Source organism: Calonectris borealis, chromosome W, assembly GCF_964195595.1.
Source record: "Calonectris borealis chromosome W, bCalBor7.hap1.2, whole genome shotgun sequence".
NCBI classification, from domain to species: domain Eukaryota; kingdom Metazoa; phylum Chordata; class Aves; order Procellariiformes; family Procellariidae; genus Calonectris; species Calonectris borealis.
The window spans coordinates 25723190-25748057 of NC_134351.1; the positions used below are offsets into that span (position 1 = coordinate 25723190).

General features: G+C 52.9%; 1 pseudogene; it reads right to left on the reverse strand.

Annotated features, from left to right (window-relative positions):
* LOC142075088 (ciliary neurotrophic factor receptor subunit alpha-like) overlaps positions 1 to 24868 on the reverse strand; it is a 202409-nt pseudogene that overhangs the window by 35517 nt on the left and 142024 nt on the right.

The window sequence follows — 24868 nt, forward strand, 5'->3', positions numbered from 1 at the left end:
CTGTCCTTGACAGGACAGGGTACTTAGAATCAAATGAAAACATCAGTGTGTTATCAACATTCTCCTCATACTAAATCCAAAACACAGCACTAGGAAGAAATTTAACCCTGTCCCAGCCGAAACCAGGACAGTATCCACCCCTTATTCTATACCGTTTACGTCGTGCTTAGGTCTCTGTCGTGGTTTAACCTGGCAGCAGCCAAAAACCACGCAGCCGCTCACTCACTCCCCCCACCCCCAGCGGGACGGGGAGAGAATCGGGAGGGTAAGAGTGAGAAAAACTCGTGGGTTGAGATAAAGACAGTTTAATAGGGAAAGCAAAAGCCGCGCACGCAAGCAAAGCAAAACAAGGAATTCATTCACCACTTCCCATCGGCAGGCAGGTGTTCAGCCATCGCCAGGAAAGCAGGGCTCCATCACACGTAACGGTTACTTGGGAAGACACACGCCATCACTCCGAACGCCCCCCCTCCTTCTTCTTCACCCAGCCTTATATGCTGAGCATGACGTCATAAGGTATGGAATAGCCTATTGGCCAGCTGGGCCAGCCGCCCTGGCCACACTCCCTCCCAGCCCCCTGCACATCTGGCAGGGCATGGGAAGATGAAAAGTCCTTGACTAGCGTAAACAATACCTAGCAACAACCAAAACATCAGCGTGTCATCAACATTATTCTCACACTACATCCAAAACACAGCACTATACCACTTAATAGGAAGAAAATCAACTCCATCCCAGCCAAAACCAGGACAGTCTCACATTTTTCAATACATTTCAATTAATAACCACCATCTTTCTTTTTTTATATATATATAAATACACACACAGATATCATTCCCTTAGTCTATGGACTATCCCTTTAAAATGTCCACTGAGTTCATTTAGTCCACGACTTTGGGCTCCATCTGTTACAACAGTCTTTAAGGGCAGGAGAGATGGTGTGTGGTGTTGGGCTGTTGCATCCTGAAGCCAGTTACCATTTCAGTATTGCTGCGCTCCTCCGGTTCTATCATTGTTGCACTTTGCTCGGTTTCATCGGAGTTAGTTCATTCTTCATTAATCTGGGTGATTTTTACTGCTATACCATTGATAGCAACCATAGAAATAAAGATATACAATATCATATAACATTTAACATCATACAATTCAGTTCATTGGCTTTTTTCACCCAAAATCAAATCCTCTTGAAGTACACGCTGGACTTCCCCATCCTTTCGCATTACCCACCAAGTGCACCCAGGTCCTTGAGCAAAAGCAATCCCACGAATGGGTTTTCCCTTGCCAGAGGCAGGAGTAACCCAGACTGTTTTCCCCCAGCATATTTCTTATGTGCACGACAGTGACTTTATCTCCATCTACAGTATGCAAAAGTTTTGACTGGGCAGGGCTAGCTCGATTGGCAGATCCCCTGGTGTTGACTAACCAGTTGGCTTTTGCTAAATGTGTGTCCCAATGCTTGAATGTCCCACCACCCATTGCCCTCAGTGTTGTCTTTAGCAGTCCATTGTATCGTTCGATTTTCCCAGAGGCTGGTGCATGGTAGGGAATGTGATATACCCACTCAATGCCATGCTCTTTGGCCCAGGTGTCTATGAGGGTGTTTCGGAAATGAGTCCCGTTGTCTGACTCAATTCTTTCTGGGGTGCCATGTCGCCATAGGACTTGCTTTTCAAGGCCCAGGATGGTGTTCCTGGCGGTGGCATGGGGCACGGGATATGTTTCCAGCCATGCGGTGGTTGCTTCCACCATCGTGAGCACATAGCGCTTGCCGTGGCGGGTTTGTGGGAGTGTGATATAATCCATCTGCCAGGCCTCCCCATATTTGTATTTCAACCATCGTCCTCCATACCAGAGAGGCTTTACTCGCTTGGCTTGCTTGATTGCAGCGCATGTTTCACATTCATGGATAACCTGTGCAATAGCATCCATGGTCAAGTCCACCCCTCGATCACGAGCCCATCTATATCTTGCATCTCTTCCTTGATGGTCTGAGGTGTCATGGGCCCACCAGGCTATAAATAATTCACCCTTATGTTGCCAGTCCAGATCCACCAGAGCTACTTTGATCTTAGCAGCCTGGTCCACCTGCTGGTTGTTTTGGTGTTCTTCAGTGGCCCGACTCTTGGGTACGTGAGCATTTATGTGACGTACTTTTACAGCCAGGTTTTCTACCCGGGCAGCAATATCTTGCCACAATGCAGCAGCCCAGATGGGTTTACCTCTGCGCTGCCAGTTGTTCTGCTTCCACTGCTGCAACCACCCCCACAGGGCATTTGCCACCATCCATGAGTCAGTATAGAGATAAAGTACTGGCCATTTTTCTCGTTCAGCAATGTCCAAGGCCAGCTGGATGGCTTTCACCTCTGCAAACTGACTCGATTCACCTTCTCCTTCAGCAGTTTCTGCAACTTGGCGTATAGGACTCCATACAGCAGCTTTCCACCTCCGATGCTTTCCCACAAGGCGACAGGACCCATCAGTGAACAGGGTATATTGCTTCTCATTTTCTGGTAGTTTATTATACAGTGGGGCCTCTTCAGCACGCGTCACCTCCTCCTCTGGGGATATTCCAAAATCTTTGCCTTCTGGCCAGTTCGTGATCACTTCCAAGATTCCTGGGCGACTGGGGTTTCCTATTTGGGCCCGTTGTGTGATCAGTGCGACCCACTTACTCCACGTAGCATCGGTTGCATGATGTGTAGAGGGGACCCTCCCTTTGAACATCCAGCGCAGCACCGGCAGTCGGGGTGCCAGGAGGAGCTGTGCTTCAGTGCCAACCACTTCCGAAGCAGCTCGAACCCCTTCATATGCTGCCAATATCTCCTTCTCAGTTGGAGTGTAGCGGGCCTCGGATCCTCTGTATCCCCGACTCCAGAACTCTAAGGGTCGACCTCGAGTCTCCCCTGGTGCTTTCTGCCAGAGGCTCCAGGTAGGGCCATTCTCCCCGGCTGCGGTGTAAAGCACATTCTTTACATCTTGTCCTGCCCGGATTGGCCCAAGGGCTACTGCCTGAACTATCTCCCGTTTAATTTGCTCAAAGGCTTGTCGTTGCTCAGGGCCCCATTTGAAATCGTTCTTCTTCCAGGTCACTTGATAGAGAAGGCTTACGATCTGCCTGTAATTTGGAATATGCATTCTCCAAAAACCCACAATGCCTAAGAAAGCCTGTGTTTTCTTCTTGCTAACTGGTGAGGACGTGGCCTTTATTTTGTTGATCACATCCATTGGGATCTGATGACGTCCATCTTGCCATTTTATTCCTAAAAACTGGATCTCCTGTGCAGGTCCCTTGGCCTTACTTTGTTTTATGGCAAAATCAGCCTTCAGAAGGATTTGGACTATTCTCTCCCCTTTCTCAAAAACTTCCTCTGCTGTGTTGCCCCATACAATGATGTCATCAATGTATTGCAGGTGTTCTGGAGCCTCACCCTGTTCCAGTGTGGTGTGGATCAGTCCATGGCAAATGGTAGGGCTGTGTTTCCACCCCTGGGGCAGTCGGTTCCAGGTGTACTGGACGCCCCTCCAAGTGAAAGCAAACTGCGGCCTGCACTCTGCCGCCAAAGGGATGGAGAAGAAGGCATTAGCGATATCAATGGTGGCGTACCACTTGGCTGCCTTTGACTCCAGTTCGTATTGGAGTTCTAGCATGTCCGGCATGGCAGCACTCAACGGCGGCATGACTTCGTTCAGGCCACGGTAGTCTACTGTTAGTCTCCACTCTCCATTGGACTTTCGCACTGGCCATATGGGACTGTTGAAGGGTGAGCGAGTCTTGCTGATCACTCCTTGGCTCTCCAGTCGACGAATCAGCTCATGGATGGGGATCAGGGAGTCTCGGTTGGTGCGATATTGCCGCTGGTGCACCGTTGTGGTAGTGATCGGCACCTGTTGTTCTTGGACCTTCAACAACCCCACAACAGAAGGGTCCTCCGAGAGACCGGGCAAGGTGGACAGCTGTTTAGTTTCCTCCGTCTCCAGGGCAGCTATACCAAAAGCCCACCGGTACCCTTTTGGGTCCTTGAAATACCCTCTCCTGAGGTAGTCTATGCCAAGGATGCACGGAGCCTCTGGGCCAGTCACAATGGGGTGCTTCTGCCACTCATTCCCGGTTAGGCTCACTTCGGCCTCCAATACAGTTAACTCTTGGGATCCCCCTGTCACTCCAGAAATACAAATGGGTTCTGCCCCTTTATAGCCTGATGGCATCAGGGTACACTGTGCACCAGTGTCTACGAGAGCCTTATACTCCTGTGGGTCTGATGTGCCAGGCCATCGAATCCACACAGTCCAGTAAACCCGGTTGTCCCTTTCCTCCACCTGGCTGGAGGCAGGGCCCCTCTAGTCCTGGTCATTGTATTCGTTTCTCTCTTCTTGCAAACGCGAGTCAAGAATTCCTTCATTACAATCCAAAGTAAGATCAGCCCTTCTACTCTGTCTGTACAAATGTTCACTGGAAACAGTCATGAGACACTGTTTTTTCTAGAAACTGGAGCAGATATTTCCTGGGAGAACCCCCTTGTGTCATTGTTTTTCCTTGCAACTCACGTACCTGTCCCTCTAGGGTCAAGGTAAATTTCCCGCCCCACTTCCTCATGTCCTCTCCGTGGTCACGCAGGTAAAACCACAGGGTGCCCCGGGGTGTGTACCCTCTGTATCCTCTCTCTTGAGCAGAAAAACGCTGACTCCTAATGGCTGAGATACTGGTCCGTACAGGTGGAGAATAGGACCTATCGTCTTTGAATTGCTGGACCTCCCAGGACAGTTTCTCCACAGCTGAGACAAGGGAGGCGGAGACAGTTTCTTTGTATTCCCGGAGTTTGCCACCCACTTCTTCCACCGTTGGTGCTTCTTCCTCTTTCCAGGACAGTACTGCCAACGAATTGACATATGACGCTGGTGCACTCTGTGCAAACTTCCGCCACATGGTTCACATGCACTGGACTTCATATGGATCTTTGGATAATTGCTCGTTGTTCAGGTCACTATAAACCACCTCCAGCATGGCTAATTCCCTCAGGTACTGGATACCTCTCTCCATGGTGGTCCACTTGCCTGGGTGGCATATAACATCTTCCTTGAAGGGATACCTTTCCTTCACACCTGACAGGAGTCGCCTCCAGAGGCTGAGGACTTGTGCCCCTTCTCCAATCGCTTTGTCAATGCCCCCTTCCCTGGAAAGGTATCCCAGCTGCTTGGCTTCCCTACCCTCTAATTCCAGGCTACTGGCCCCGTTATCCCAGCATCGGAGCAGCCAGGTGACAATGTGCTCGCCTGGACGACGACTGAAGTCTTTCCACATATCTTTCAGCTCACTCAGGGATAGGGATCGGGTGGTTTCCGTCTTGTTTATGAGTTCTTCCTCTTCCTCTTCCCCTCCTCGTGATGGCCCTTGCTTTTCCATCATACCTTTCTAAATGAGCTGACTTTTGCTTCCAAGATTCTTTCTTGTGTTTAGGGGCGACTGATACCAGGATGTGTTGGTCCTCTGGTTCAGCTGTAGTACCTGTTGCAGGGGTTGAAAGAGCCGCAGTGCCTGTCACTGGGGTTGGAGTAGCTGCAGTGCCTATCATGGGGGCTGGAGTAGCCACAGTTCCTGTCGTGGGGGTTGGAGTAGCCGCAGTGCCTGTTGCCGGGGTTGGAGTAGCCGCTGTGCCTGTCCCGGGGGTTGGAGTAGCTGCAGTGCCTGTTGTTTTGTCATCAGATCCGGAGACCTTCTCTCCCCCTTGAGGGTTCTGAATAGTGTTGAACAGGGCTCGGAAGGCATGGGCCAGGCCCCAGCACATTGCAGTAATCTGGGTCTCTCTGGAATTGCCAGGGTGACAGCATACGTTTTCCAAATATTTCACTAGTTTGTCAGGATTCTGCACTTGTTCAGGGGTGAAGTTCCAAAACATTGGATGTGACCACTGTCCTAGGTACTTGCCCATACTATCCCACACCCTGACACTCATGACTATCCAGGCTCGGGGCAGATCTCTGGGTGGTATTCTTAAATAGTTTTTTAACCTTAAACAAAGGCCTGAAACACATTCAGGAGACATAGCAATAGGAACACGCTGGCTTGAACATCCCAAGGATATTCAAAATCCTCTAGAGCTATTGTAATCAGCCTGGAGGATGAGGGGAAGGTGAAGGAAGCTGTCTCCCCTGTAAATTGGCTCTCCGAGGAGAAGTGGTAAAAAGTGTAATTATTAATAGTTTTCAAGAGATAGCTCCCGAAGCACAGGGATAATGGCAGTGCTGAGTACAGTCTCATGACCAATAAGTTTATCATACCATAAACCAGTGTCACACAGTATAGCAAAGCGATAACCTTAATCCATCCCCCAGAGGTCATAAACCCCACTTAAATACTGATAAACAGTATATAAGTCAAGTAAGGTGTTACATAACACAACTCCGAGAACAAATCCAACAACTCTGAGAGCAAATAAACCAACATTGTGACCAGCGACTACTACACTGATATAAGGAATGCTTATAACAAATTTGTTTTAACCTGCTCGGGTCAGGTGTGTCATTATCTCAACCCTTCGAGCCCCACGTTGGGTGCCAAAAAGGACTGTTGTGGTTTAACCCGACAGGCAGCCAAACACCACACAGCCCCTCACTCACTGCCCCCCGCCTCAGTGGGATGGGGGAGAGAATCAATAAAAAGTAAAATTCGTGGACTGAGATAAAGACAGTTTAATAGAACAGTAAAGGAAGGGAGAAAAATAATAATAATAATAATGATGATGGTGATGATAGAATATACAAAATAAGTGATGCACAATGTAATTGCTCACCACCCACCGACCAATGCCCAGCCAGTCCCTGAGCAGCGATCGCCCCTCCCCGACCAACCCCCCAGCTTATATACTGAGCATGACGTCATATGGTATGGAATACCCCATTGGCCAGTTGGGTCAGCTGTCCTGGCTATGCTCCCTCCCAGCTTCTTGTGCACCTGGCAGAGCATGGGAAGCTGAAAAGTCCTTGACTACCATAAGCACTACTTAGCAACAACTAAAACATCAGTGTGTTATCAACATTCTTCTCATACTAAATCCTAAACGCAGCACTATACCAGCTACTAGGAAGAAAATTAACTCTATCCCAGCCAAAACCAGGACACTGTGCTGAGAAAGGAAAGAGCACATCAGCCCCCTGCTCTCCACAGGGGCTGCAGCCCTTTCCCCTCCGGCTGGGCACAGCAACCTGGCACCCCAGGATGTTTCAGCCCTGAGCCACAGGCAGGGACACACTCTCCATCCCCAGAGCTGCCCTTGGCTCCGTTTGCTGGCACCTTCCCCAGGGAGCTACATAGTCCCTTGCCCCACGCCACTCTTCAGTTCTCCAGGAGCTGGACAGAGGCCTGGCAGGCTTGGTCCCAGAGCAGCCGGTAACGAGGTTTGGTCATTACTGCCCCAGGCTTTGTGCGAACCAGTGACCTGGCTCTGAAACGGTTTATGTTACATGCAAATCGCCTCGCAGAGGTGTTGGGGGAGGAAAGCCGGCCTGGACGTGAACTCCCTGGGCTGGAGAGCAAACCCCAGCGCTGCAAAGGGCTTCCTGTGCCTGATGCGCTCGCCATGCTGCCGCGTCCTGCCTTGGTGGTATACCTAGCGTCGGCTCCTTGTGGGTGTGCCGCACCAAGCACCGCGGGCCCTGGCTTCACTCGAGGCTTGGTGGCGCTACCGTTATACACAAAACAATAATCAGCTGCCGTAACAAGGACACGGAGTAGCTGAGCTGGCTTCCCTGCTGTTGTGCTGGCTCCAAGTAGAAACAGCTGCATTTGGTTTGGTTAAATGTTTTATTTACTCCCAATTATTCCAGATAACAGATTTGCTTTCTTTTGTTCAATATTTAATACTGTTTCAGAGCAAAGCTGCTCTTTGGTTTCCGATGGAGGATGAGGGGGTTAGGAGGGACTCTCTGCTGTGGAGGGGGTCTCAAGCGAAGGCTGGAGGTGCCCAGCATCCCTGCTGTGCATTGGTCCCTAAGGCACCCATCCCAGCATCCCAGCCTGCGGGGACAAGGTGACCTGCAGGAGCACAGTTGGGTTTGGGGGTGCTGGTGTGCCAGGTGGGATCTCTGAGGACCCACATGGGCATTGCCTTGGGACAGCAATGGTGCCCAGCACCGGCACTGCTGGAGGGAGTCTGCTCTGCAGTGGGGAGTGAGGGGGTCTGTCACGGATGTGGGATGCCTGATGGCTTCACCTGCCTAACTCACCTTCCCACAGCATCCCGCACCTTGGGGAGCATCTCCGGAGGGGGCTACCGTGCCAGCTGGCCACCCCACCTCATGCCGCAGTTGCCGGAGACCTCTCCTCCTCTTACTCTTTCCTCTCGCTGCTTAACCAGGCTTGCTCTGCTAATTTCTGAAGGCTTGAGAGCTGTCAGGTTTGAAAAGCGCCTCTGCTGTGCCGCGAATAGCACAGCCTCAAGTGGTGCAGGATGAAGCAAACTCCGATAAGTCTGTTATCATGCGGTCCTGCTGCGAGGCGGCTTTTAGGGCTAGGAACTTGCACCGCGATTTGCACTTAAAGCAGGTCTCTGAGCTCTCTCTTCTCTATGAGTAATGCCTCGCCCAAAAATTTACAGCCCTGCCTCTTGACGCGCGTGCTGAACACTCTGCAAGGGAAATGAGAAAATCCATAGCTTGGTTTACAAGCCCTAATCAGTGTAAAACAGGGCCTTTAAGAAATTTATCTTTTACTGAGTCTACCCTGTTCTCTGGCACCTTCTAGGGAATAAATTCTTGCTCTTTGAGGCTGGGGAACTGGCTCCTAGATGGCAGTGGGGCCAGGGGACTTGGGTTACGGCCGCAGGTGTCCCTGGCTCATTTTGGGAGCTCCTGGGGAGATGCTGCAGTGCAAGGGTGTCGGGGCCGGGCTAGGTGCTGGCTGAATGTGGGCATCTCTGGTGTTCAGCTGGAATGGCTTGTGCTCCAGAGAGATCTGTCTTTGATGTCTAATTTCAAGGGGGGGATGTCCCCCTGAAAATGTCTCTTGCTAAGGTTGGGGTGGCTTAGACTGACTGGGAGAGAGCTAAAGCATCTGGGAGGGGGGATAAACCCTGTCCCCCATCACTTGCCCCAGGTCACCCAGGAGGTTGGTGAGGGACGAGCCCGTCTCGCCCTGCTCCCCTGCACCCCTGTGCTCTCTAATTCTCTCACATGAATTTTGCCACATTAATTTAAAAAAAAACTTGATTAATCCTTCTTGAAGAAATGGTGGTTATGAACATGATATTCCCAGAGTGCAGCCCATGCTCCCAAGCCCATGCAGAAGCACGATGCAGGGGAGCATCTCCTGCCTCCGTACCGCCCCACCGCTGTCCTCTGCACCCCTCCTCATCCTCACCCTTATCCAAGAACAGCCTGGACGTGGGGTAACAGAGCAAAATTGGAGCTTCACCTCCCTCCCTTTCTCCAGCAACAAGACACAGCCACATCCCGACAGCTGGGGCAGTGGAAGGGACAATCCCTGGCTGTAGCCGTGCTGCCGCTCCAGTGCAGGTGGTGCATGGCAGGCGGATGCTCCCCTGATCTGCCAGGCAGTAGAGATATGATTTATTCACCATTGTTTTCTTTGTTGTTTCCTACCAGCCTGTTGTACAGACAATTTTAGAAAAGCAGTGTTAGATAAATAATACATCGTGCTTGCAGCCAGCGTGTGCGTAACAAAAGCATCTGCATAGATAGGTGCATGTGCAGACGTGCGGGGTGTGCTGCTCTTGTGCACGTGTGCCCACGTGCTTGGGGCTGGCATCTCATGCCCTCATGGGTCCCCGTTGTGCCCTCCAGTCTCTGCAGCTTTGCTTTTTGTCACTTGGGTGCCTTTTTACTTATTGGCACATACCCACCACCTGCAAGGTCATGGCCATGGTGCAAAAAAAGTCAGCCGGTGAGGATGTGGAGGGGGTTTCACATCATGTTAGGCACAAGCAGGAGATGGGGCAGCGATCCTGCCATGGACACTGGGGAGAGGCAGGGATGCTAACAGCAGGAGTCCGGCAGCAGAGCAGCATTGGCGCTGGGGTTGTCCCCCAGCGCAGGGCAGTGTGGGGGTCCTGCACGTACCCAGTGGGCTGTGTCATGGCTGTAGCTCTAGCACGAGCACACGCTGCTGTCATGGGCCCTGGAGGCTTTGCTGGCCCAAGGCCGGGATAAGGAGTTATGCAGGTGACCCCGTGAGCACACTGTAAGATCAGTATCCCCCAGCAGCCCAGAGGCTGCATGTGCCCCAAGTGCACCAGAAGAAATACCTCCTACAGAAGTGTTTGAGAGGCCTCTTAAAACTTTTATTGGTACTATTTTTTGTATCCCTCCACCTGTGGAGCAAGGCATCTTTAGTACGTTCAGCCCTCAGCAGGAGAGGAAAATTATAACTGATCCCTTTCAGAAACCTCTAAAAATGACCTAAAATAACTTTTCTCTATATAAAAAGGTCACAATTTTAATGTCCATTATCTCATGACCTAGCAGGGCTAGGAAAAGCTATTGTAGATAATTTTTAGTGGTTTCCAAAATGGATTGGTCACACTTTTCCCCTGCACAGTGGGACTCAGGGTACAAGGATGACCGGGCTTTAGAGATGGGGAGGGAGACAAAAATCTGTGTCTGTGCCAATGCATCCAGGGTTGCTTTCATCCTCGAGGGTGGCTCATTGTGCTCTCCCCAGCTGAGCAGAGATGCTGGAGCTGGTCAAGCGACAGCTATTTCCAACAAGATGGAGAGACAACGGTCAAACGGATGCAAAGCCAGGGCACCACATGGTGGGAAAGCCAACCCCATCCCTGCCACCAGTCTTCTGCGGGGTCTGCAGAGACGATGACCCTGGCACCAGTTTTTGCTGCCTGCCGCAGACGCAAATTTTGCTTGAGCATCACACGGCTTGCGAGTCGTGTGCCCAGGCAGGATGCACCCAGCTCTGGCGCAGCCTTTCATCCCCTTGCCCTGAGCTTTTGCAGCAAGGCTGGTTGCAGCCCAAACCATTGGGAAGCCACCACAGCTGGGCGTTAAACACGCCAGGTTTGCAGAGAGGACGTCAGCAGAGCGTGTGGGAGAAGTGGCTTCCTGCCATGAGAGAGGTTAATAGACAGATTAGAGAGGGCAGGTGCTGTTTGCGGTGAAAGGAAAGGAAAGGAGCTCTGCCTTGATGGAGTTCAGCAGCTCCACAGGCAATGGGGAAGTAAATATTTGCCAGGATTAGGGAGGCTGCACACAGCCTTTGATGGGCAGTATGAGCTGTGCTGGCAAGGGCCTTTCCTGGCTGAGGAGGGGAAAGGAATGGGGTTGCAAGTCACCATCTCCTGTAGGGAGACAGGGACCCTGCCACCAGCTTGGAGAAGGCACCATGGCAGGGTGAGCAGGCACAGCCCTCCCGATGCACTGTGGCAGCTGAGAAGGGACTTGCAGCCCCCTCCCTCATGGTGCCTGGTGGTCATGGTCATGGTCACCCATGCGGTGTCACAGTCGCGTCCCCGAGTGGCACATCACACTAGCCCTGCACTCTCCCATGGGGCAGGCTTTGTGCCCATCGAGGTGGAGAGCGGGGCAGTTGTGTGACAACCCCCTCCTGGGACTGACAGCGCTTTGGAGAGATGGAGGTAGCAGGAGTGTCCCCGTGAGACAGCTCATCCCTGCCCGGAAAGGGAGGGCGATGGCTGGGGCGAGACAGGCTTCATACAGCAGTATCCCTTCAGCTGCAGTGGGCTGAGGATGCTGCATGGGCACCATGGTGGCAGAGACACAAAGGTCATTTTGACTCCCTTCCCCAGGCTCTCCTTCCACCTCCGGCTTGCTAAAAGGCACCGGAGGACAAAAGGTGGAGGGTGCCATGGGTGCAGAGGCTAAGGGCTGCATTTGGGGCCCCAATCCTGGTATGGAGGACAGGATCTTCAAGACATTCGAGGCTGTGAAAACAGGGCACCTTTGAAGGTTGCTGCGGAGTGGGGATGGAAGTGGGAGGCGATTCAGGCAGCCCCCCTTCTCCCAGCAAATCAAACTGGAGGCGCAAGCCTGACCCAGCCTCCTTGGTGGAGGAATTAGCAGATTACCGAGAGCCAGATCTGGCATAATAAAGAAGACAATGGAGATAAATTATCCTCAGATGGACTAATTGCAGCTCAGTAGCAGTGCAGCATCCAGGGCCATGTGGGTAGGGCAGAGCCTCTTTCTTGGGCAGGGACTATGCAGGGATTCGGGGATGCTCGCCGAAGCCTCGGCTGCCTCTACCAGGATTCCCGGCTCACTCCTGATGTCATGCGGGACAGCTGAGCGCAAGTGACCGGAGCCCAGCAGCAAGGGGGCGAGAGGCCCGTGGCAGCATCCCCAACATCCTTCCCCCCACCCCTGCAATATTTCCAGCCCCCAACCTGGTTTGCTGGGTGCCAGGTGGGTGCTGTTAGCCCACGCTGTCACCACGCAGTCGCTCAGACCCCAAAGGTGTCCCTAAATCCCCTGCACCCCTTCAACCCTCCGAAACACCTCCCAGGAGCCCCCAAACCCTTCCTATTGCCCCCTGCAAAGGGCAATGCTGCCCCACATTTGCTCCTGCCTTGCCCTGGGGGCAGCTGTGGGGCAGGGAAGGGGTTAAGGAGCCGGCAGGCGAGGAGGAGGAGGAGGATGGAGCTGTAAGGGCCTTGTCTCTGGCCTTGCGACTAGCCGCTCTGTTTTTTGCTGCGGAGGGTCTGCTTGAATAATTTAGCTGTGAGGCTCATTACCCAGGCTCTGGCCTTCATCTGCCAGCTGAAGGCTGAAATAGCCATTAGGAGGAACACGCATCGCTGACTGGCACAGCCTCCCCTCCCTGCCGGCCCCTCCCTGCCCCCGCTCCCTGCCCCTGCTTGCCGTCTGCTTGCTCCCTCTCCAGCACCCGGAGGTGCTGGTGTATGTGCAAGCCCCGTGCCTCAGTTTCCCCTCTGTGGACTACAGCAGGGTGCTGCAGCTGGAGCTCGTGGCATCCCCCCAGAAAGCTTTTCTAGCAAAACTCATCGTTATTTTCTGGCCGTGGGCTCCGCTGTGCAATGCTGAGCCGGGATCCCGGCTGCCCACCCTGGGAGCCCATGCTCACGGCAAACCGGTTGGGTTGGCCCTCTCCAGAGGGCATGGTTGGGCTGCATTTTCCTATCAGGGTCCTGCTCTGCTCCCAGGTGCCTGCGGCTGAGCAGAGGAAAGCCATCCCCAAGCACGTTACACCCTCAAGGCCTGGGCTGCGCTTAAGTGGAGCCAAGGAGACCTCCAGGAGACCGGCAGCTCTGCAGGGCTGCGTGCCACACTGGGGATTTGCACAGATGTGGCTGCAGGGATGTCAGATTTCACATTGATGTCTTAAGGCTTTGGCATCTTCCTGGTGCCACCAGCTCACCGGTGCAGCGAGGGCACCCTTAGCCAACTTCGCTGCATCCTTTACTGCTCTGGCATGGCATGCAGAGGGGTGTTAGGCAGGCCTGCAGGACGTGGGGCTGCGCACAGACCTCCCCTTGCACATGGCAACCCTGTGGGGAAGCGTTCAGGCAGGGCTTCCCTGCACCAACATCAGTATGGGATGGTCCACAGCAAGACACGGTGCATGCACGGTGCCATGGGACTTGTGATTTTCCCTTGCAGCACTCGGGGGAAGGAGTTTCCCAGCCTGGGGGTGCTCCCTGAAGTCTTGCATCGCTGCATCCCAGTTTGCATCTCATTTTTGGTGAGGGCCATGGGGAAGGTATCTGCCTCGGAGACAGGGAAGAGAGCAGTGACCCGTGTGGTGGGGAGCGCTGCCAGGACCGCGGTGGGGTGGTGGGCAGCAATGATTGCGCTGAGGTTGCCAGGTCTGCTAGGTTTGTTTCAAAACCTCTACTTGGAGAGAAGAGTGTGTCCCAGGACATCCCAGGTGGATGCACGGGGACAAGGACTAATGAAGGAAGGGAAAGAGGGACCACCACAGGTTCAAACAGCCTTTCTGAGGGTACCCTGGGGCACATCCAGTCCAGGGAGTGTATTTTATGGCAAGGTACCGTGCCAATGTGCTGCAGTTAGAGCTGAACTCTGCTCTTAGCAATGCAAGTGTCCAGGTACCGAGAAGAGTTGACTTAGGTATCAGTTCTGATAATGTTTTTATGAACCTCCAAGAGCAAAATTTATCAGCTGAAAGGTATCACATCTCATCCTCCCACACACACTGGCCCTCGACATTTTGCAGAGTCTTCCTGCAGCTCTGGCTGTGCTCCTGCAAAGAGCACAGAGTGCACGTATGTCCAGGAAAGCCGAGTGCAGCGTGAACACCTGGTTGGGTTTAAAAGCCTCTTCTACCTCTAATCTCTAGGACCGCTGATGAGGCCAGAGCTAGGCTGCTCCCCGCCGCATGCTCTCGTCCCATCTCCAGTTGCCTCCGTGTCTCTTGGGAGGCAGGGCCCTGGGATGGTACGTCCCCTGCCTTGCTACTGAAAGCGTTAACGCAGCCAGTCCTCCTGCAGAGCTGAATTTTCTCTGCTGGTTTCAGGCTGTTCCTCCTCATCTTGCCATAAGCGGTCCTTCTCCATCCCTTTGAGGACCTCCAGTCTTTTGGAAGATCATCCATCAGCAAGAAGTTTACCACTCCCCAGGGACGTGGCAGAGAAAGCTGTGAGCGCTGTAGCTTAATGGGATCAAGAGAGCAGCACCTCCTCCCCATCAGCAACATCTCTGTAGCAGCCTTGAAGACAATTTCCCCCAGTACCTGCCAACCTCCTCTGCCACCCCTTCACTCATTAGAGCTGGTGACCTGCCAGGGAAGAAGGTGAGCTGCTGTGCGCAGCCCAGTCCAAGGCAATGTCTCATGGGGGACACGAGCAGCAGACATGGGACAAAGGCCCTGTCCTGGTTCCGGCTGGGACAGAGTTAACTTTCTTCCCAGTAGCTTGGGGGGTGTGCTGTGTTTTGGGTTTGGTGTGAAAGGAGCGTTGATGGCCCATTGATGCTTTGGCTGTTGCTGGGTGATGCTTGCACCAGGGAGGGGGAGCACAGCCGGGGTGGTGGACCCAGCTGGCCAATGGGGTATTCTATACCATGTGACATCATGCTCAGTATAAAAACCAGGGGTGTGGGGGGGCTCGCCCCCCGTTTGTGACACGCGGTGAGCAGTTGCGTTGTGCATCGCCTGCTTTGTGTATTCTGTTATTGTTGTTGTTCTCATTGTTATTCTTACTGTTCTACTTAGTTTTATCTCAATTATTAAACTGTTTTTATCTCAACCAGGGAGTTTTCCTACTTGTGCCCTCCCGATTCTCTCCCCCATCCCACCGGAGGAGAGGGGTGAGCAAGCGGCTGCGTGGGGTTTATTTGCTGGCTGGGGTTAAACCACAACAGGCCCCCAGATGCTTTGAGCAGTTGATAAACACAGACTGGGCTCCCCTTGCAAACTGTCCCCTCCAAGCTGGCAGCAGTTGAGCTTGGAGGGACATCACCTTGTTCAGAACCTGGTGATAACCTGTCATGGTTTAAGGTGGGGAGTTGCTGGACCTCCCGAGACAGTTTCTCCACAGCCGAAACAAGGGAGGAAGAGAGACTTTCTCCGTATTCCCGGAGTTGGCCAGCCAATTCCTACACCGTTCATCCCTCTCCGGCTTTCCAGGTAATTACTGCCAATGAGTTGGCATACGACAATGGTGCACTCCATACCAATTTCCGCCACATGGGTCACGTGCACTGGACTTCATCTGGATCTTTGGATAACCGCTGGTTGTTCGGGTCATCATAAATCACCTCCAGCATGGCTAATTCCCTCAGGTACTGGATCCCTCTCTCCATGGTGGTCCCCTTGCCTGGGTGACATATAACATCTTCCTTGAAGGGATACCTTTCCTTCACACCTGACAGGAGTTGCCTCCAGAGGCTGAGGACTTGTGCCCCTTGTCCGATTGCTTTGTCAATGCCCCCTTCCCTAGCAAGGGTTCCCAGCTGCTTGACTTCCTTCCCCTCTAATTCCAGGCTACTTGCCCTGTTATCCCAGCATCGGAGCAGCCAGGTGATAATGTGCTCGCCTGGACGAGGACTGAAATCTTTCCACATATCTTTCAGCTCACTCAGGGATAGAGATCAGGTGGTTACCATCTCATTTATGAGTTCTTCCTCTCCTTCTGAGGAAGAGGAGGAACCCGCCTGCTGATTTCTTCCTTGGGAGAGAGCGGGGAATTCTTCCTCTTCCTCCTCCTGTTCTCGTGATGGCCCTGCTTTAGAGTAGTCTGCCTCCTTGCTGGCCAGACAGTATGCTTCTTCCTCCTGCTCCCTCTTAGGAGGAGCTTCTTCATCCCTTTCTAAACAAGCTGACTTCCGCTTCAAATATTTCTTCTTGTGTATAGGGGAGACTGATACCGGCACGGGTTGGTCCTCTCGTTTAGCTGCAGTGCCTGTCGCTGGGGTTGGAGTAGCTGCAGTGCCTGTCGCTGGGGTTGGAGTAGCCACAGTGCCTGTCCCGGGGGTTGGAGTAGCTGCAGTGCCCGTCATTTTGTCATCAGATCCTGAGACCTTCTCTTCCCCTTGAGGGTTCTGAATAGTGTTGAACAGGGCTCGGAAGGCATGGGCCAGGCCCCAGCACATTGCAGTAATCTGGGTCTCTCTGGAATTGCCAGGGTGACAGCATACGTTTTCCAAATATTTTACTAGTTTGTCAGGATTCTGCACTTGTTCAGGGGTGAAGTTCCAAAACATTGGAGGTGACCACTGTCCTAGGTACTTGCCCATACTATCCCCCACACCCTGCCACTCATAACTATCCAGCCTTGGGGCAGATCTCTGGGTGGTATTCTTAAATAGTTGTTTAATGTTTAAACAAAGGCCTGAAACACATTCAGGAAACATAGCAACAGGAACATGCTGGCTTGAACATTCCAGGGATATTCAAAATCCTCAAGAGCTATTGTAATCAGCCTGGAGGAGAAGGGGAAGGTGAAGGAAGCTGTCTCCCCCGTAAATTGGCTCTCCGAGGAGAAGAGGTAAAAAGTGTAATTATTAATAGTTTCTGAGAGATAGCTCCCGAAGTACGGGGATGACGGCAATGCTGAGTACAATCTCACGACCAATAATTTTATCATACCATAAGCCAGTGTTACACAGTACAGCAAAGCAGTATCTTTAATCTAACTCCCAGAGGTGATAAACAGCACCACAGGGAGTGCATACGGCAAGTATGGTGTTACATAGCTTCAACTCTGAGAGCAAGGACAAGAACTCTGAGAGCAAATGAATCAACATTGTGACCAGTGACTATTAAACTAATATAATGAATGCTTATCACAAATTTGTTTTAACCTGTTTGGGTCAGATCTGTCATTATCTCAACCCTTCAGGCCCCATGTTGGGCACCAAAAAGGACTGTTGTGGTTTAACCTGGCAGGCAGCCAAACACCACACAGCCACTCGCTCACTCCCCCCCGCAGTGGGATGGGGGAGAGAATCGGAAGAGTAAAAATGAGCACACTTATGGGTTGAGATATGAACAGTTTAATAATTGCAATAAAATATAATAACAATAGTAATAATAATATGTAATGAAAAGGAAGATAACAAAAGGAGAGAGAAAAATAAAACCCAAGAAAGACAAGTGATGCAAATGAAAAAAAAAACCAATTGCTCACCACCAACTGACCGATGCCCAGCCTGTCCCCGAGCAGCGGCCCCCCGGCCAGCTTTCCCCTAGTTTATATACTGAGCATGATGTCATATGGTATGGAATATCCCGTTGGCCAGTTTGGGTCAGCTGTCCTGGCTGTGCCCCCTCCCAGCTTCTTGTGCATCTCCAGCCTTCTCAGTCAGTAGAGCATGAGAAGCTGAAAAGGCCGTGACTCTGTGTAAGCACTGCTCAGCAGTAACTAAGACATCCCTGTGTTATCACCACTGTTTTCAGCACAAATCCAAAACATAGCCCCATACTAGCTACTACGAACAAAATAAACTCTATCCCAGCCCAAAGCAGCACATAACCCCACCTTGACGGGTAATTGCTCTTTCTCTTTCCCTGGCAGCCCCCCACGAAGGAGCCAGTGCTGATGTGCCGGTCCAACAACTACCCGAAGGGTTTCTACTGCAGCTGGCACCTACCCAGTCCTACCTACATCCCCAACTCCTTCAACATCTCTGTCATGTAAGTGCCCAGCAGGGAAGGGTGCAGCGGCGGGAGTTTTTGTCCCTGCAGCCTGGAGGAGGTCCCAAGTAGTGCCATGAAGTCTCGGGGCAGTGGGTCTGACCTGTGCTGAGCGTTTGGGATCGGTGTCCCAAAAATGGGCCTGGGGAAGGATGCTCCAGGGACATCCAAACCGGCTGCTTGGCACTGGGGCTTTGTCCCAAGAAAGTTCTCATTTCCCCAGAGGGGACCAGGAAAGACCCTGACTCCCAGGTCCCCTTTCCATGCCCCCAAAGTCCATCCTCTCTGCACCACTTGTCTGTGGTGGAGGTTGTGCCCGCTGTTTTTTGGTGTCTTTGGCACAGCCATGCTCCCTTCTGCCGTATGCTGGCTGTGGCCAGGCAGCAGCAGTGTCCCTCACCCAGAATTGGCCATGCATGGCATCATGCCCCACGCTGTGTCTGGGTCCTGGCACAGCCCTTTTACAGGCTGGTGCCATGCATTAGCTTTTGGGGCTTGTGTCACCAGCAGGAAGGAGACCCTGTTACTCTCACAGGAGGGACAGAGCCAACCCCAACCCCAGCAGGGTCTCATCCTTTCCTTGGGGGGAGCGTGAGGATGTTCACCCCGGTCGCTGTGCAGGCTTAGGATAAAACATTGCACACATGAGCCTGCAAAATTCCCCGGCAGGAGGAAAGCAGCTCTTTGGCTGTGGCAGGGGTTGGCACACAGGGACCTCAGGCAGAGGGAGGAGACAGCGCTGGTCCTTCTGCCTCCTGCCTCCAGCTGCGTGGGTGCATCCCCACCCCGAGCACTGCTCCGTAGGTAACAGCTCTTCTCGTCCCTGCTTTCCAGACACAGCACAAGAGAGATGGTCTGTGAGAAGGATGTCTTTCCCAAAAACAGTGTCCTGGTTTCGGCTGGAATATGGTTAAAGTTCTTCCTAGTGCTGTGTTTTGGATTTAGTATGAGGAGAATGTTGATAACACACTGAAGTTTTCAGTTGTTGCTAAGTGCCCTGCTAGTCCAAGGACAGCTCCCATGCCCTACCGACTGAGCTAGGTGCACAAGATGGGAGGGAACATAATCAGGACAGCTGTCCCAGCTGGCCAACGGGGTATTCCATACCATGTGACGTCATGCTCAGTATATGAATGGTAGGCGTGATCCAGGAAGTAGCGATCGCTGCTTGGTTATCGGTCAGCGCGGGTGGTGAGCAATTGCATTGTGCATCACTCATTTTGTATATTTTATCATTATCATTATTATTATTTTCCCTTTTCTGTTCTATTGAACTGTCTTTATCTCAACCCACAAGTTTTTCTCACTCTTACCCTTCCGATTCTCTCCCCGTCCCACTGGGGGGCGGAGGGAGTGAGCGAGCGGCTGCGTGGTATTTGGCTGCCTGCCAGGTTAAACCACGACAGTCCTTTTTGGCGCCCAACGTGGGGATCGAAGGGTTGAGATAACGATAGATCTGACCAAAGCGTGTTAAGGCAAAATTGTTATAAGCATTCATTATATTGATTGGTGACAATGTTGATGTATTGGCTCTCAAAGTTGTGGGGCTGGCTCTCAATGTTGGGTTATGTAATACCTTGCTTGCAGTATATGTTCCCTGTTGTCCTGTTTACCACTACTCAGAACTGAGTCAAGGCTATCATTTTGCTGCTGTTTTATGAGGTGATAAAATCATTGGTCGTAAGTCTAATCTGGTATCTGTACTCAGCACTGCCGTCATCTCTGTACCTCGGGAACCACCTCTTCAGGCCTTGTTTAGGGTTAAACAACTATTCAGGAATACTGACCAGAGATCAACCCTCAGGAACAAGAAAAGAGGGAGGGCGAATGGTGGTGCCTCGTCGGGGCAGGCGGAGCAGCGGGTCCCGGGGGCGGTGGGCAGTGGGAGATCAACCCTGGCAACAGACACGGTGGCTGCTCAAACCCCCACAACAGGCACGGCGGCTACTTCAACCCCTGTGGCTACTCCAACCCCGGCAACAGTCACTGCAGTTATTCCAACCCCCGTCACAGGCACCGTGGCTACTCAAACCCCGGCAGCAGACACCGCGGGTACTCCAACCCCTGCGACAGGCTCTGCAGCTACCCAAACCCCAGCAACAGGTACTACAGCTGAACCAGAGGACCAACCCTTGCTGGTATCCGTCGCCCCTGTACAGAAGAAGAAATCTTTGAAGCGGAAGTCAGGTCGTGTAGAAAAGGATGATGGAAAAGCAGGGCCATCACGAGGAGGGGAGGAGGAAGAGGAAGAACTCATAAACAAGACGGAAACCAGCCGATCGCTATCCCTGGGTGAGTTGCGAGATATGTGGAAAGATTTCAGACGTTGTCCAGGCAAGCATATTGTTACCTGACTGCTCTGATACCGGGATAATGGGGCCAGTAGCCTGGAATTAGAGGGTAGGGAAGCCAAGCAGCTGGGATCCCTTGCTAGGGAAGGAGGCATTGACAAAGCGATTGGACAAGGGGCACAGGCTCTCAGCCTCTGGAGGCGACTCCTGTCAGGCGTGAATCATAGAATCATAGAATCATTAAGGTTGGAAAAGACCTCTAAGATCATCGTGTCCAACCGTCAACCCAACACACCATACCCACTACACCATGTCCCTAAGCGCCTCATCTACACGTCTTTTAAATACTTCCAGGGATGGTGACTCAACAACTTCCCTGGGCAGCCTGTTCCAAGGCCTGATCACTCTTTCAGTAAAGAAATTTCTCCTAATGTCCAGTCTAAACCTCCCTTGGCGCAACTTGAGGCCATTTCCTCTCGTCCTATCGCTAGTTACTTGGCAGAAGAGACCAACACCCACCTCGCTACAACCTCCCTTCAGGTAGTTGTAGAGCGCGATGAGGTCTCCCCTCAGCCTCCTCTTCTCCAGACTAAACAACCCCAGTTCCCTCAGCCGCTCCTCATAAGGCTTGTGCTCCAGGCCCTTCTCTGGACACGCTCCAGCACCTCCATGTCCTTCTTGTAGTGAGGGGCCCAAAATGGAACACAGTATTCGAGGTGCGGCCTCTCCAGTGCCGAGTACAGGGGCACGATCACCTCCCTACTCCTGCTGGCCACGCTATTCCTGATACAGGCCAGGATGCCGTTGGCCTTCTTGGCCACCTGAGCACACTGCCGGCTCATGTTCAGCCGGCTGTCAACCAGCACCCCCAGGTCCTTTTCCTCCGGGCAGCTTTCCAGCCACTCTTCCCCAAGCCTGTAGCATTGCCTGGGGTTGTTGTGGCCGAAGTGCAGGACCCGGCACTTGGCCTTGTTGAACCTCATACAATTGGCCTCGGCCCATCGATCCAGCCTGTCCAGGTCCCTCTGCAGAGCCTTCCTACCCTCGAGCAGATCAACACTCCCGCCCAGCTTGGTGTCGTCTGCAAACTTACTGAGGGAGCACTCGATCCCCTTGTCCAGATCGTTGATAAAGATATTGAACAGGACCGGCCCCAGTACTGAGCTCTGGGGAACACCGCTCGTGACCGGCCACCAACTGGATTTAACTCCATTCACCACAACTCTCCGGGCTCGGCCGTCCAGCCAGGTTTTTACCCAGCGAAGAGTACACCTGTCTAAGCCGTGAGCCGCCAGCTTCTCTAGGAGAATGCTGTGGGAGACAGTGTCAAAGGCTTTACTGAAGTCCAGGTAGACCACAACCACAGCCTTTCCCTCATCCACTAGGCGGGTCACCTGCTCATAGAAGGAGATCAGGTTGGTCAAGCAGGACCTGCCTTCCATGAACCTGTGCTGGCTGGGCCTGATCCCCCGGTTGTCCCGGACATGGCTCGTGAGCGCCCTCAAGACGAACCGCTCCATGATCTTCCCCGGCACCGAGGTCAGGCTGACCGGCCTGTAATTCCCCGGATCGTCCTTCCGGCCCTTCTTGTAGATGGGTGTCACATTGGCAAGCCTCCAGTCGTCCGGGACCTCCCCAGTTAACCAGGACTGCTGGTAAATGATGGAGAGCGGCTCGGCAAGCTCCTCCGCCAGCTCCCTCAGTACCCTTGGGTGGATCCCATCCGGCCCCATAGACTTGTGAACGTCCAGGTGGCGTAGCAGGTCATTAACTTCTTCCTCTTGAATTATGGGGGGTTTATCCTGCTCGTTGTCCTTGTCTTCCAGCTCAGGGGGCTGAGTACCCTGAGGATAACCGCTCTGACTACTAAAGACTGAGGCAAAGAAGGCGTTGAGTACCTCAGCCTTATCCTCATCCTTGGTGGCAACGTTCCCCCCCGCATCCAATAGAGGATGGAGATTCTCCTTGGCTCTCCTTTTGTCATTAATATACTTGTAAAAGCATTTTTTGTTGTCTCTCACGACAGTGGCCAGGTTGAGTTCTAGCCGGGCTTTTGCCTTTCTAATTTCCTCTCTGCACGACCTAACGAGATCCCTGTACTCTTCCTGAGTTGCCTGCCCCTTCTTCCACAAGTGATAAACTCTATTTTTTTTCCTGAGTCCCAGCCAGAGCTCCCCGTTCAGCCAGGCCGGACGTCTTCCCCGCCCGTTCTTCTTAAGGCACATGGGGACAGCCCGCTCCTGCGCCTTTAAGACTTCCTTCCTGAAGAATGTCCATCCTTCCTGGACCCCTTTGCCCTTCAGGACTGTCTTCAAAGGGACCCTCTCGACCAGTGTCCTGAGCAGGCCAAAGTCCGCCCTCTGGAAGTCCAGGCTCTGCCTGATCCGGGGATTTAGCCCTGAGATGGGGATGTTGTCCCCAGCATGGCCAAATGCCTCCCAAGACGTGGGATGCCTCTCGAGGCACAAAACGGGGATGGATTTGGAAAACTCGAGTCGTAGGCTCAGCTCTTGTGCACTGATGCGTGGGGACCAGGCTGTGCCCAGCGCTGGAGCAGCTGCCGGGCGGCTATTGGGATAACAAGGCTGTGAGAGACCCTGCGCTGCTCTTAATCCGGAGGCATTAGTGGTGATAGTGTTATACGGGGGGGATGCTAATGGTGTTCCCAAGGGGGTCATGCCTAGGCAATCACTGGGACCTTGCCTGCAGCTGCCTGTGGCTGCAGAGCCCCTTTCCCTGTGTGGCTTTAATGAAACACCCCCGCGTTGACCACTTTGGCCCAGAACCTGTTTCTGCTCAAACATCCACAAGCTCGTGCTTGTCCAACCCAGTGATCCCCCCCGGGTGCCTTTCCCCTGGTGATGGAGGCATGCAGGGCAGATCCTGCCCTCCCTGAGCCCCGCGTCAGGAGGGACGTTGGTGGGATCAGAGGACAGCCCGATGGGAGCCAAGCCCAGGGAGAGAGGCTTTGCAGGAAGGCCATGGAGAGCTGGATGGATTCACCTCTCCAAAGGGCTGGGCTGATGCTCTCAGGGCTGCCTTTATCCATCTTTAACCACCTGGAAGGGAGGTGGCCAGGCCAAGCAGGTTGTCTCCACTCTTGCTGTACTCAATGGGGATAGACGGGCACCTGGGGAAGGCAAATCACCAGCTGGCATTCGAGCCTTTCATCTACATGGGATACACGACTGTCTGCAGTGATTTCAAGGCTGTACAGAGTTGTCCTGGTTTCGGCTGGAATAGAGTTAATTTTTTTCCGATTGTCTCCCCCATCCCACTGGGGGGGGGAGTGAGCCAGTGGCTGTGTGGTGTTTGGCTGCCTGCCGGGTTAAACCACAACAGCCAATGCACTTGTGCTAGAAAGCCCCTTAACTTTGCAAACATGATGCCCATTAAACGCCTTCATCGCCCAGAGTGGGTACGATGTGCAAAGCCAGGATGGCTGTGGCTCATCAGTGTGGATGGTGTGCTTGACCCAGCCCTCCTGACCCTCCATCTGCCAGCATGAACCCAAGCGGACACAGCCAAAGCTGTGCAGATTCAACCAAGAAAAAAGGTGAACATTTTTAACACGCGGGTAATTAAACCCTGGAAGAGCTCGCCAAAGGCTCCAGTGGATTCCCCGCCACTGGAAGTCTTTAAATCAGGGCTGAATGTTTTCCTGGCAGCTCTGCTGCCCTTCAAAGAGGGATTCATTCAGGGCAGTGCCCTGGCAGGGGCCACGCAGCAGGGCAGGCAGCGGCAGTGGTCCCCCACATCTCCCTCACATCCCACGTCAGAGGGATGCCGCAGGGGATGCACACACCTGCCTCTGCCCATGGTGCGAAGACATTGGGGTCAGTCACCTCACAGTGCCCAGGGACAAGGCTGCTTGTTTGGCTGCAGCTCCTTGGTTGCAATTTTACTCTCTATTACCCTCTCTCTGGGACAAGCCAGCCCAAGACCACCAGTGGTTAGGAGTTAGTAATTTAATTCCAGGCAAGGAGCTGGTCAAAGCAGACGATGGTTTCATTTTTGGTGGGAGATTAAAACAAACAAGGAAATGAGGTGGGTTAGTGGAAATCTGAACCCAAGTGGTTTGGCTGGAGAGTATCCCAGCATTATAAACTGGCCTCTAAGAGAGCTGGAAATATCCTTATCCCTGCTGTGGATGCTGCCTGACCCCAGGCTCATGGTACTGCCAGCTGGGACTCACTGACAGCAGGGCTTGTGCAGCCCCAGACAGCTGGATTTTGGCTGCTTGTGCAGCATCTCTGTTGGTTTTGCCCCATCTGTGGTTTTTGAAGTTGAAAAGAGCACCTCGAGGGGGCTGCAGGCGCTGGGGTGCTGCTGGAAGGCTACGAAATGCCAGTAGCACTGCACTGGGAGCTCCACGCCTGCAAGAAGGTCGCATTGATTTGGAAAAAAACCCATGCACATCATTTACAGGGACGTTAAACCCAAATGACTGTCTCTGTGCAGAGCCCGAGTGCAAGCGGAG